The sequence below is a fragment of the Papaver somniferum genome, chromosome 4 (assembly GCF_003573695.1).
Source record: "Papaver somniferum cultivar HN1 chromosome 4, ASM357369v1, whole genome shotgun sequence".
Taxonomy (NCBI): domain Eukaryota; kingdom Viridiplantae; phylum Streptophyta; class Magnoliopsida; order Ranunculales; family Papaveraceae; genus Papaver; species Papaver somniferum.
The window spans coordinates 126,246,235-126,259,983 of NC_039361.1; positions in this window are offsets into that span (position 1 = coordinate 126,246,235).

Here is a 13,749-nt window from a genome sequence, read left to right on the forward strand (position 1 = left end):
TGGTGATGGAGAGATTAGAAAGTTCAAAACTCTTGCTTGGGGAGAAATTTGTACTCCTTTTAATGAGGGTGGTCTAGTAATTACAAGGCTTGCAGTGATAAATAGAGCTCTATTAATGAAGATGATGTGGAAAATCATAAATTCAGATGAAGAATGGGCAACTTTCTTTAAAGCTAAATATATGGATAAAAATTGACAATGGAAAACAAATTGGCAACTATCATCTGTCTGGCCAGGTCTTAAATGGGCTTGGGAAGCTCTAAAAGAAGATATTAGATGGAACATAGGAAATGGTGAAGATATTTCAGTCTGGTATGATATTTGGATTGGTAATGTTCCACTAGCAATAAAATGAGAGCTTCTCAGTATTTCTTATACAACAAGAAGATGAGACTATCTGATATATTAAAAGAAGGTTCATGGTTGATTCCAAGTTAAATTCAAACAGCTTTACTGAATCAAGATCTGCCTGATATATATGGTGATAAAGACGAAGTAATTTGGAATGGAGACATTAAGGGCAAATTTACAATGGCAGTTGCAACAAATAAGCTCATACATAAAGAATCTAAAAAGCATTGGTCAAGGTATGTATGGAATAAATTTTTTCACCCAAGTGTAGCAAGTAATATATGGAAATTGATACAAGGATTATATATTGATGACGATATAATGGTTAGTAGAGGATATGAACTTGCATCCAAGTGCTGTATATGTGGTAATGCACAAGATAGCATGCAACATTTGCTTTGGGAATGCGCTGTCAGTATTGAAATATGGGAATGGATTTCTGCAGTATTCAAGTTTAAACCCCATAAATCTTTGATGATGTTTGGAGAAGTGCTTCAAATAAGAGCTCACTCATACAGAAATTATGGATTACCGCCTCTTCTGTTATTCTTAAAGAAATTTGGTTCCAGAAGAACAAGAAATATTTTGATGAATTAAAGCCAAATGTTCAAGGTATTAAAAGAAGAGTGATGAAATTTGTTTAAGAAGGAAGCATGAGGATGAAGGGACACAAATGGAATCAAGTATATGATGACAATAAGTTTCTTCAATCTAAAGCACAGAACTTCAAAATATCAATGTATCAAGGTTTGTTTTTGGACTCCTCCAACTGCAGGTTACATTATGTTTTGCTATGATGGTTCATCCTTTGGGAACCCAGGAAAAGCTGGTTTTGGAGTTGTTATCAGGGATGAGACTTGTCAGGTAATTGGAACTTTGAGTGGTGGAATTAGAATTGCAATAAATTATGTAGCAGAAAATTATGCAGTCTTGTGTGCAGCTGAATTAGCAATGGATTGGGGGTTAACAAAAATTATAATTAGATCTGATTCCAAGGATGTTCTGCAAGATTTTAATACAGGCAAGATTCCTTGGTTTTTGAAATCCAGATGGAGGAAAGCAATGTCCAAGATTTCTGTCATTCTACTTGACCATTGTTTCAGAGAAATCAATTTCTCTGCTGACACTGTGGATAAGAGAGGAGCAAAGTTATGAGCTGGGAGAGGCAGTTCCAATATGGCAGGCCAATTTTTTTGCCAAGAGTAGATCAATCTAATAGTGAATATTATAGATTCTGTTAAGTCTTGTGAGTGTTTCTGTAATTGAATATTGTTATGTATGTTCTTAAGTTTCGAAAATTTGTAATTTGGAACCTTGATTTGGAATTAATAAAGAATTGATTTAGCTAAAAAAAATAAAATAAACGGGTCTTGAGTTGTTCAACCGATGGTATTCTCCTTCGAAGAGTTGGAACGCACTGATCCATACCCATTTGTCGAGTTGCTCTATCAATGTATATTCTTCCACTGAAAGGTCTTCATATATCGCTGATACTAAGTGACCAGGAGTGCAACTCAGCATAAAAGATCTTTCTCCATCACTCAGATCCGCACCAGATTTTAAAATAATACTTTCTCCAGCAATGGAAGTTCTCAATTGAGAAATATAAGAAGGAATTGACACCCATGGGAGAAAATTAAACTCAGACTCATTTTCTAATACATCGACGAGATGTGCCTTAACTCGACGCTGTTTTGTGGACCAGCATATAATTATGGCATTGTCCTTCTCAGAGAAAACATGACGAGCGTCAGCATTCGGTCCTTGTAAGATAGTACGAGGAATGGGCGCATAATTCTTAAAGTGTTACCACATCAAAGATTGGAGAAACACTGTATTGACATAGCATTCAATCTTCATAAAGCTATTTGAGACACTGGAGTCTGTAATCAAGGAGTCTAAGTTAGAATACAAAGAATCCAAGAATATGCTACCTATCGGAAGTTTCTCACCTTTGTCTATCTTAATGGAAAAGGGAATCACGAACGGCTTCAATAAATTTCCACTATCTTCAAATACATCTCTGAACAACCATAAACACAAGAAAGCAGCAATAGATAACATACCGTCGACAGGCATGTCAGGAGCATTATCTCTCTCGCCCACCAGTGCGTTAACCAATGAACATAACAACATTTGCTGGATACTTTATTAATTTCCTCCATTTTAGCTGTCAAAATGTTAGAGATCACCCTCTCTTCTGCCGGAATACCCTCAGGAAGATTGCACGTGATTGGGAGATGTAATAAAGCAACTACATCCTCTAAAGTGATGGTAAACTCTCCGCAACTGTATATGAAAGTATGGGTTGGAATGCACCAGCGAGCAAGCAGAGCTAATATACCTTGCACATCGTGAAAGATAAATAAGTCTTCAGATGCTTGAATAGACCTTGTTATTTTTGCACTATCCATCATGGCTCAAACATGAGGAAATCTCAGCATATGCCTTGCCCATCCAGAAAACTTTTCTAAAGGTCGTCGAGAAAGTTTAAATTCAATAACTGAAGCAGAAAAATGTCTTCGCTGAAGACAGAATTGGATGGCCGCCCGAGGAGTTACAACTTTTTTCTGAGACGAAATGCTGGGGTCTGGATACGCCTTTCAGGTCTATGATGAACCACGAAGAAAGAATCCTCTGTATTCGGAATATTCTTGTTTCTAGGAGCTTCTTCTTCCACTTCTTTATTTTCATCCATACATGTATCATCTCTAGAGGCATCATTACCTTGGGAATCAGACATTCTTACGAAGTAGCAGTAACATTCACACAACACTCTACTTCAGTATATCATCCATACAAGATGCAAACTTCAACAAAACAATGGAATCATTCAACTGGATGACAAAAAATGCTCAACTACCAAAATGGTAATCTTAACTCTTACCTGTTTACGATTCCACTAACAGTAGTGATTGTGGTAAAAGAGTTAACACTTCAAAACTTGCTTGTTTCTTTGAACCTGCAAAAAGTGAACAAAACTTTGAGTTTCAAAAAAACGAAACCTGATTTTCATAAAATCATGAACATAATTTTTCCACTGTGTGAACATTCACCACTGACTTATGAAAAGACTCACACCAAGGCAATATTTCATCATAAATAATTGTCTACTTTTAAAGATTACTCAAAATCAAACTTTGATTTTCAACAAAAATAATATATTTATATATATATATATATATATATATATAATGTGAATTGCTCACGTAATAATAAAAAAAAATGACGTGAGCAAAACTCATGTAAATATAAAAAAAATCGTGAATATTTCAGGGTTTTATAAAAGAAAAAAAAAATCCTTCGTACGATCGTCCATCTTTGAAACGAAGGTTTATTCCGATTTTGTGAAAATTTCACACCTTTTAAGATAAAGTTTTGGTTTTCATGAAAGATCATAGACAAAATTTTATCACTAGACACAGGTCTATATATAAAAAAAATCTCTCATAAGTCAGGTATTATTGCTAGTTTCTTAAACTAACGATCGAACGAACGTACGTTTCTAAAACAGGGGTTTTCTACAACAAAACTCACATTTATATATGCATATGTATATAATTTTAACATGAAAAAATCATCAACTTCTGGAAAAAAAATGTCGCGTACCTGGTCGGTGCCGGCCGGAATATGGTCGTACGGTGGCAGTGACAGTCTGCTGCGCTGAGCTCCGGAAAATTTTTCCTGCTTCCTTCCTCTTCTCGGACGTGAAGAAGATGAAGAGATGAAGGTGGTGGTCGGTCGTGGATGTGAAATAATCAGAAAAAGGAATTAACCCCTTTTATATCAAATTTTATTTCCAAAACCTAATTCCACAAGGATTTCCTTTCTTGGGACCGGACCCGTGAATCCTAAATTGACCAAGGTTTCATCACCAAATCAGCGGTGATACACCAATTTACGCTCGTATGCTCTATCATGTCACTGGGATCTTCGTTCAAGCCATGGTTTGCTCGTGCAATGGAAAATCCGATAACATCCTATCTTACAACTAAGTTCAATTACTTATTTCGTATGTAACTAAAAATCACCATCCAGTGCTGACTGAGGACATGACTATCCCTCACTAAGCATGGGACTTAATGTAGATGGTGGATTTTTGACAAAGGCTAAAATCGTAAAACCATAATTGTACATATTCCTGATCCAACAATCAGATGAGTATTGAGACTCACGTCTCTCATTGAAGCATGAAAACTCATGTCGCAAGAGTCTCTGACTGAGTTTATTGTCTCTCAGAGCCTACGTGAATATGCAGTCTGTCAACTGAGGCAACGACATATCTCATGAATACTGAGCAAATTCAATAATTACTTATATATATAATCTAACGATTGGACGGCTCCTAGAAAAATTGGACGCTAGTATAGAGCGATAACGTCTTCAGGATGTAACAATGTTTTACCTGACTATATAAAAGAAATATGACGCTTCAACTAGCTCATATCGCTCAATTCTTGAATAATTAATGCTCCTAACAGCTTGCCTGCTAGTATATAGCCATAAATTAATTATTTCTAGTCATTAAATTCATCAACTGAATCCTAGAAAATATTCTACGTTCTTCATAATATTTCATTACTTCAATTCATGGTTCTTCCCAGCAGAATTCCATGAGTAGTAATAAATATTTAACGTACGGGCATCTGAGCCGCTATCGAGTAAGCCCCGACCAAAATGGTGCAAGTATACTCAGCAATAATGCACTAACGAGCACTTGAATGCACGAACGAACGTTCAAAAATACGAAGGAACGATGAACCTATGCAAAATAGGAAGAAAAATAATGATAAAAAAATATTAGATAAGGCGCTAGGGGATTGCGCCCATCGGACGGCCAATCATGTCGTGGCCAGTCCCACGCCCGATTCTTTATTTTATTATATTTTATTATTTTTCCTTGATCTCATGAAAATTCATTCATTTGAACAAAACTCCTTCGTTTTAAGGAAACTCCTCAGTTTCATGGTATTTCCTTTGTATCAAGGAAATAATATAAAATTAGTAAACGTTTCATGGGACCGGGTTCACTAGTCGGCCGGTCATGCCCTAGTTGTGGCCGGTCCCACAACTTGTGTTTCTTATTATTTTATTATTATTATTTCCTTCATCCCATGAAATTCCTCAATTTCATGATATTTCCTTCACACCAAGGAAATGATATAAAATTAGGAAAAAGTGTCACAGGACCGGGTTCACTAGCCGGCTGGTCATGCCTTAGTTGTGGCCGGTTCCACACCTTGTGTTCCTTTTTATTTTATTATTATTATTTCCTTCATCCTATGAAATTCCTCAATTTCATGATATTTTCTTCACTCCAAGGAAATGATATAAAATTAGGGAAGGTTCACGGGACCGGGCCACTAGCCGGTCGGCCATGCCCTAGCCGTGGCCGGTCCCACACGCCCTTTATTTATTTATTATTATATTATTATTTCCTTCATCTCATGGAAACTCCTTAACTTTAAGGAAACTCCTTTGTTTCAACAAACTCATTGATTTCATGATATTTCCTTCAAATCATGAAAACAATATAAAATTAGGAAAAGTGTCATGGGACCGAGCTTATTGGATGGCCGGCCATGCCTTAGCCATAGACGGTCCCACACTTTGTGATTCCTTATTTTATTATTATTATTTCCTTCATCATATGAAGTTCCTTAGTTTCAGCAAAACCCTGTTTTCTTCATATTTTCTCAAATGTTGCTCAAATGCACACCAGAAAATACCAAAATTCTCATGACTGAGACACGGACACTCAGGTGAGATGGGCATATTACCTTGACCGACCAAGGTTGGCCTTTTGGCTTGCAAGAAGCCGGTCCCACACATTTTCACAATTTTGACCTAACTTGTTTACATTAGGTTTAAAACTCTTCCAAACAACTTGGAATTTCATCAAACGATCGCCAGTCGATCCCATGACCAACCAGGGCCGGTTCCATGACCCCTTGGTCGGTCCCTCATTTCTTCATTATTAGGTTTTGTTACCTAACGCTCATACGAGCATTATTTTAATGAAAGATTAAACCAACATTTAACCATCCTTTCACCAACTGGTCTTCAAGAGACTTTGGGTATTTGCTCACTCGAGCATCTGGGCGCTACATGATTGATCCATCATCCCATGTAGTCGGTCCCTCCTTCACTCCATGGTTGATTTTCAATAAATCATTAATTGATTTGATCGAAATTAGGGTTTCTAATCCAAGGATCATAGATCCATATTCAAACACTAATAATTTTATGTTGATCCCGTAATCAACATTTTAATTATCATACTTGGTTCTGCCAGTATTTTAAATTAATATTTTTATTTGGTTCTGCTACCAATAATTCATCAAACGAGCAACATTTGCTCAGATTAAGGAATATTGGTTCAACTATCAATATTCAACAATTCATCAAATGAGCAATATTTGTTCACCTTAACTATTAACATTTATTCGATAATTATACCTCCATCTCAACATAATGTTCAATTCATGATTCCCAGAACATTTGATCGACTCAGCAATACAAAGACTCATCGTCTCATCAAGTCAACAACTGACTAATCACGAGACATCAATCGTGTCACATGGGGGATATCAACTAGGGTTTTGGTCTGGCGGTCTACAACACGTGTGATCATACACGATGAGAATGTGAGCAAGTCGTGCAAACAGTTAGAGGGGTTATCAAAGTAGTGGGTGGAAAATCAACCAAGTCTCCGTACGATGAGCAACTGGTTTTAACACGATTTCTCACTTCCCCACTCTTTGACTCCAGCAACTGTCACACTTCACGCGATTAATGTGTATACTACTTCTAGCAATATAAATAAGGCTCTGAATCCATGATTGAACAACAACATTCGTCTAACAGAGAATTCTATACGAGTACTCACTCTCAAGAATTCGATCAATCAATCAGAACTTATTCGAACTCAACAGTTTGTCAAATTTGCAGAAACCTTAAACACATTCACAATCCTTGATCACCATTGATCTCACACATTTCTCAGCTTCCCTCCAATAGATCGACCCATCCTCTCTCGTGACACATTTGCTATTTAGAGACGAGTTTATCTCGCTTATCTATTTCTCTAAATATGTGTTGGTAAGCTTTCGTTTTAGCCAAGTTCATATTTACTCGTGACGAAAGTCATGTTGACATTTCATATCTTGAAAATCGCTTTGATGAAAAATAGTTTGTGAATAACAACTATATAACATCCTCTAAGAATGTTTCAATGATTAAGTGTAGAGTTGAGATTATGTAACCATCTTTTGATGTAAGCATATATAGTGTTCTCACACATTAGTGTGTAAATCCATGAACCGGGAACCAAGTGTATGCATATGTGTGTGTACGAAATTGGTGAAGGAGACAGGTTAAGTATGTGTACCCGTACGCATACTGGTGGAAGTTCACGTCCGTGAATATCTGCTGAGTTTGGTGTAGATGGTGGATTTTCGATAAGGGTTAAAATCGTAAAACCATAATTATACATGCTCTTGATCTGGTAATCAGATGAGTATTGAGGCTCATGTCTCTCATTGAAGCATGAAAGCTCATGCCATAAAATCTCTGACTAAGATGGTTGTCTCTCAAAGTATATGTAGATTTGTAGTCTCTCAGCTGAGGCAACGGCACATCTCATGAATACTGAGCAATATCAGTAATTGTTTCTATAAAGAATCGAAAGATTGGACGACTCCTAGACAGCATGCCTGCTAGTATAGAGCAATAACGTCTTCAGGATGCAACAAGGTTTTCCATGACTATATTAGAGATATATGACGTTTCAACAAGCTCATATCTCTCAATTCTCAGATAATTAATGCTCCTAGACAGCATGCCTGCTAGTATAGAGCCATTAATTAATTATCTCTAATCGTTAACTGAATATTCAACAATATTCTACGATTTTTCGTAATATTTCGTCACTTCAATTTGTGGTTCTTCCCAGCATAATTCCACGGGTTAATGATAAACAATAAACGTACGGGCATTTGAGCAGCTCTCGAGTAAGCCCCAACCAAAATGGTGCAAGTGTACTCAGTAATAATGCACAAACGAGCACCTGAATGCACAAACGAGCATTCCAAAACACGAAGGAATGATGAACCTATGCAAAATAAGAAGAAAATAATAAATAATAAAATATCAATCGAGGCGCTGGGGGACTGGGCCCACCGGACGGCCGGTCGTGCCGTGGCCAGTCCCACGCCTAATTTTATATTTTATCGTTGATCTCATGAAAATCCCTTCATTTGAGAAAATCTCCTTCGTCTCAAGGAAACTCCCCAGTTTCATGGTGTTTCCTCGTATCAAAGAAATAATAATAAATTAGGAAAGATGTCGTGGGACCGGGCTCATTAGCCGGCCAGCCATGCCCTAGCCGTGGCCGGTCCCACACCTCATGACTCCTTATTATTTTATTATTATTTCACTCATCCCATGAAAATTCCTTGAATTCATGAAATTTCCCTCAAGTCATGAAAATCACGTAAAATTAGGGAAACTCGTGGGACAGGGCCCTAGCCGTCCGGTCATTCCCTAGCCGGTCCCACACACCCCTTATTTTATTATTATTATTTTTTATGTTTCCCTCATCTCATGGAAACTCCCTGATTTCAACAAATTCCTTGGTTTCAACAAACCTCTTGATTTTATGATATTTTCCTAAGATCATGAAAAATATTATAAAATTGGGAAAAGTGCCTTGGGACGGGCTCTTTGCCCGGCCGGCCATGCCTTGGCCATGGCCGGTCCCACACTTCATAACTCCCTATTTTATTATTATTATTTCCATAATCTCATGGAAATTCCTTGACTTCATGAAATTCCCCAGTTTCATGATATTTCCCTCACATCAGGGAAAATACATAAAATTGGGGAAAGGTGCTGCGGGACCGAGCTTGCTAGCTGGCCGGTCACGCCCTAGCCGTGGCCGGTCCCATACCTTGCAATCCCCTATTTTATTAATTATTTTTTCATCATCTCACGAAGATTCCCCAGTTTCAGCAAAACCCTGAATTCTTCATATTTTCTCAAAATGTTGCTCAAACGCGCATAAAAAAATATCGAAACTCTCAGGACTGAGACACGGACATTATGGTGGCACGGGCTTGTCTCCTTGACCGGCCAAGGCTGGCCCTGAATTTTGACCTAATTTGCTCAATTGCTCATATTGGGTCCAAACTCTTCCCAAACAATTTGGAGTTTGCTCAAACGACCATCAGCTGGTCCCGTGATCACCAAGGGTCGGTCTCATGCCACCTTGGTCGGTCCCTCATCTCTTCATAATAAGGTTTTACTACCTGATGCTCACACGAGCACTATTTTAATAAATGATTAAACCAGCATTTAGTCATCTTTTCACCAACTGGTCTTCAGGAGACTTTGGTATTTTGCTCACTTGAGCATCTGGGAGGTACACGGTCGATTCATCATCCCATGTATCCGGTCTCTCCTTCATAAAATGAACGATTTTCAATAAATCATCGATTAATCATCAATTCAGCAATTGATAAAATTAGGGCTTCGAATCCAGAGCTCTGCAAAAAACATAATTCTGAGTAGATTCAACATTAACAATTTTACGTTGATCCCGTGGTCAACATTTTAATAATTATTTTCGGCTCAGATGCCAGCATCTTAAATCAACATTTGCTCAGACGTGCAACATCTGCTCACACCAAGAATATTGGTTCAATTATTAATAATCAACAATTCATTAAATGAGCAACATTCGTTCGAATGGACAATATTTGTTCACGCTGAAGAATGTTGGTTCAACTATCAATATTCAATTATTCATCAGATGAGCAACATTTTCTCAGACTAACAATATTTGCTCAGACTAAGTATTATTTGCTCAGACTAAAGAATATTGGTTCAACTATCAAAATTCAACGATTCAGCAGCACAGTTTGCTCAGGTTATCAACATTTATTCGACAATGATATTTTCTGTCTCAGTAGACATGTTCGATTCATGAGTCTCAGAACATTTGCAAATTGTGTTCGACTCAGCAATACAAGGACTCATAGTCCCATAAAGTCAGCAACTGACTAACTAAATACACGTTCATGAGATATCAATCGTGTCACATGGGGGGATATTAACTAGGGTTTTGGTCTGGAGGTCTACGACACGTGTGTTCATACACACGATGAGAATGTGAGCAAGTCGTGCAATCAGTTAGAGGAGTTAGCAAAGTAGTGGGTGGAAAGTTAACCAAGTCTCCACACGATGAGCAACTAGTTTCAACACGATTTTCCACTTCGCCACTCTTTGACTCCAGCAACTGTCACACTTCATGGGATCATGGTGTTTTAAATTCAACAATATAAAAGGCCTCTGAATCATGATTGAAACAGACAAGAATTTCTCGACAAGTTCACACAGACAATCCTTCGTCTATACGAACTCATCGTCTGAGCAATCACTCTCAACTGAGTAAATTCAATCATTTAGAACCTTCTTACGCAGAATACACAACACACCTACGATCTCGATCACCATTGATCTCACACATTTCTCAGCTTCCCTCCTACAGATCAACCCATCCCCTCTTGTGACCGAATTGACTCTGGAACGACCATTGTCTTGGTTTAGGCCGGAGTCCTACAGATTAATCTCTCGAACTTAAAGCACTCCCTTCTTGCAGTGCATCTGTGTGAGGTTGAACATTTGCTCGATTCAAGGAGTCTCCTCCGCACGGTCATCTCCTCAATTCCGTAAAAACCAGCAAATCGTTTTTCCCCATCTACATTTGGGAATTGATAAACTCTTAACCAGTCACCTTAAGTATGCGTACTTGTACGCATACTGACGGAAATTTTTTACCCGAGAATTTCTGCTGAGGTTGGAAACCAAAACCAACTCAAATCTGGTTGCTTAGGTACGGTCTGCTCATGTCCCTGTCTGCTCTATGATTATCTGTATACTATGCTTGTTGTGATTTTCATTCTAAATTATGTGGTGTGGTGTGGTGTGGATTAAATTGCTATATGAAAGAAGAGCTCACACTTTCCTTCTACTGAAAGATAGAAAACACTTCTTCGTTTTTAAGTAGCTTAAGCTGCTATTTAGTTGCATACTAGATATATGAAATAATTAATTAGCAAATTGAACATGGGGAGTAGATAACTTGTGAATGACTGTTTCATTTCCAAGTACTAAATTAAGCAGCATGGTGTTAGCCACCGAGTGAACCTCTATAGGGAATCTGCGAGAATTACATTTTCGATGTCGAGATTCTTGATATGTCAGTTAGATTAAATGTCTTAGCTTGAACTTTTGATGGTTTGTGACTATTGATTTTGTCTATGATGAGACGATTAATCCGGAGGCTTGTGGAGGCCTCAAATCTAGTGATCTAAATTCCATTTTCGAAAGGAATTTTACACAAGGATGCGAAGGATGCATTCCCGAGTAGAGCTATATACGCCTAAGTACGACCTTGTATTTATGTGTGTCATTTGTTGCTGACATGAAGCATGGTAAAAGCTGTTACATGAGAAAGATTTTTGAATTGTAATGATGATTCATAGAGTTCATTTGAACAGGGAGTGTATCTGGTTCGAGTAGCGTGACTGTATAATAATAAATAACTCTTATTTTTTATTTAGGGATACATTGCTTGCGACTTATTTGTTTTCCCTTTTAATGTTTCTCCTTGGCTCGGTGATCAAGTAAACTTGCTTGGAGTTTTGTTAGAGCATTGCTCGGTCGAACTCGCATGCGTTGCTATCTCAAGCATGTTTGTCAATGTTAGTGATCAAAACTATAAGTCTTGATTTCTAGTCTACTATAGCTAAATCTCGGAATAGGATAGAAAATGTAGTGGAGCTCAAGGACTTCATGGCGATTCATCTTACAAGAAGAAGAACTATTTAAGGAACCGGTGGAACTTCTCGACAAAAAGGTATGTGAAGACTTGAACTTATTTGTCACTCAAAAGTCTATCTACTCTATCTCCTACTTTTTGAGACAAAAAGTCGTATGCTATATATAGACTTAGATTATACACGTTTGGTATTTCGAGCCGAGTATACCTCGCCTATCTATATCTCGAAATATGTGTTGGTAAGCGTTTCGCTTCGATCATGTTTATCTTTACCTAGTGACAAAAGTCATGAAATGTTTCAATCACTTTGAAAATTGCTTTGACGAGAAATGGTGTAACAACTATATAACGTCCTCTAAGAATGTTTCAATGATTTGAATGAGAGTTTAGATTACATAATTAATGATGGACATAAGTATTGTTATGGAAACACATATGTGCATAAGTCATATTCCTTGAACCAAAGTTTGCGAACTTTGTTGATCAAGAGAAACCGGAAGAATGGCTTGTTGCCAAGTCCGCGAACTCAGTCTGCGAACTGCCGAACTTCTGATCCCGAGAAATTCTGCTGGAGTCGACAAACTAGTTGCGTGAGTACCAGTCCGCGAACCGGCGGAAGGTCTTTTGCCGAGATTTTCTGCTGGAGTTTGTAAACTCTGCCCGATTGCTTAAGTCCGCGAACCTAGTGTGCAAACTTAAGAAGGTTATATATCTAAAGATGATTTCTGAACTTAAGCTTAAAAAGACTAAGGAATGCAGTTTGCAAACCATGGCTATAAAAGTTCATGAACCGATTCAAGTGAATCAAATCATCTTTGCTTCGATTGTGTCTTGTGTAATACATAAGATTTCCTTGCAATTGAACAACTCTCTAACTAGTTCATTTGAAGTCATTTGAACTAGTTATGGTGAAGAAGAACATGGTTGATATGAAATGCTCATATGGCTAACCAATTGGTTAACTATTGTTGAACCAACAAGTGCATACGTTTGGGTACGGTTAACAAGCCTAGAAACGTGCATTGTCAAGTGTGTATAACAAGCTAAGTTTTCGATCTAACGGTTGAGAAATATTAGCTTGAATCTAAATCAGGTTTTCATCTAAGGGTGGATATTGATTGCTTTGTTACCAAGGCAAAACCCTGATTTGAAAGACTATATAAAGGAGACATCTAGTATTGTGCAAAACTAATCCCCACACCTTATGTGTGATACTAGTTTGCGTGCTAGAGTCGTTTCTCCTTTAACCTTTGGTTTTCTTCTTCTAAAACCAGGTTAACGACTTAAAGACTTCATTGGGATTGTGAAGCTAGACCGATACTACTTTTATCATAGTTGTGTGATCTGATCTTGCATCTTATATCGTACGAGTACAATCAGATTGATTGGATTGAGATTGATATCTCTGATAGGCAAGATATAAAAAGTAATCACAAACATCTTCGTCTCATTGTTTGTGATTCTGCAACATCTTGTTTCGCTACCATACGATTAAGATTGTTGTCAGGTGATTGATTTATCTAGGCTGTTCTTCGGGAATATAAGACCGGATTATC